Here is a 1,121-nt window from a genome sequence, read left to right on the forward strand (position 1 = left end):
TAGATATGTGATATCAAAAATTTTATATGATACAGCCTCCCCCCCCCCCCCTTTTTTTATTCCTTTTTTTTTTTTTTTTTTTTTTTTTTATCATAAAAAGAGACGTAACATTGTAATAATACATACGTAGTTTATCATTTTGAGGGGTGATTATTTTCCTTGAAAAGTTGTGCAAAATGTACAAAACATATATGAAAAGATAGTTTACATGTGAATTTACAGTAATTTGATTGATTTTGTCTAGATACTGAACCCCAAAAGACTAACAGAACTAGATTAAGCATGCCATAAAGCTCACTGTTGAGTAAAGGAGGCTAATCTAGTTAAGGTACAACTGGTTGAATAAATTCATTACCACAACCCACTAACGACGGGTGTCCCACATATGAGACATTCGAAAAAATAAACATTGCCGGGCATCCCGCCAGTGTGATACTGTATTGGGGCGGGCAGAGTCCGGGACAGCCCTGCCCGCTGATTTTGTAGCCGCCTGGAATCTTTTATTTTCGGCTTCAAAATATCCCTGCGTTAATGGGTTAAAATTATTGAGCTTGGATTTTATCTGGTAACTCTAGCATTCAAATATAACAATAGAAGCCCTGTTGTTAGATAAACTGTGTAAGATGTTTTAGCAAACTTTGCTACTCATATTTTGATATTTTGAATTAATGCATAAGAAATCTAATGAAATAACAGACATTCCATGTCTTAATCTTTAGATCAAATGTTAATTCCCTCAACTATACTCCATACAACTTACAGTTGCTAAAGAATTAATGTTCTAAAATAGAGACTATGATAATGAAAATAAATGAATGAAATAGATATAAAAGCAATAAGTTAATTTTTTTTTTTTTTTTTTTTTTTTTTTTTTTTTTTTTTTTGTCAGAAGTGTGAAAGCAAATATTCCATTTGTTCTTTGTTCAGTCATGAAACAGTTGTGTAACAGTAATGATAATATTACTTGCATTTCTCATAAAACATGGCTGAATAAGGGCGCTTCTTTCACATCTGTCAGTTAGCTCTAGCCCTAATTAAGCCTAGATAATTTTTAATGCATAGATATTATGGAAAAGAAAGGGAAAAATAATAATAGATAATAATATCACAAGTTGCTACAT

General features: G+C 31.4%; 1 protein-coding gene across 1 annotated transcript in view; it reads left to right on the forward strand.

Annotated features, from left to right (window-relative positions):
* The window catches only part of LOC113818257 (uncharacterized), a 49,717-nt gene extending 49,697 nt beyond the window's left edge, over positions 1-20 (forward strand). The window contains exon 9 of the mRNA XM_070125358.1: positions 1-20. This exon is cut by the window's left edge and continues 286 nt beyond it. The gene's annotated coding sequence lies outside the window, so the exon portion shown is untranslated.
* Positions 21-1,121: the final 1,101 nt, after the last annotated feature.

Source organism: Penaeus vannamei, chromosome 9 (genome assembly GCF_042767895.1).
Source record: "Penaeus vannamei isolate JL-2024 chromosome 9, ASM4276789v1, whole genome shotgun sequence".
Taxonomy (NCBI): Eukaryota; Metazoa; Arthropoda; class Malacostraca; order Decapoda; family Penaeidae; genus Penaeus; species Penaeus vannamei.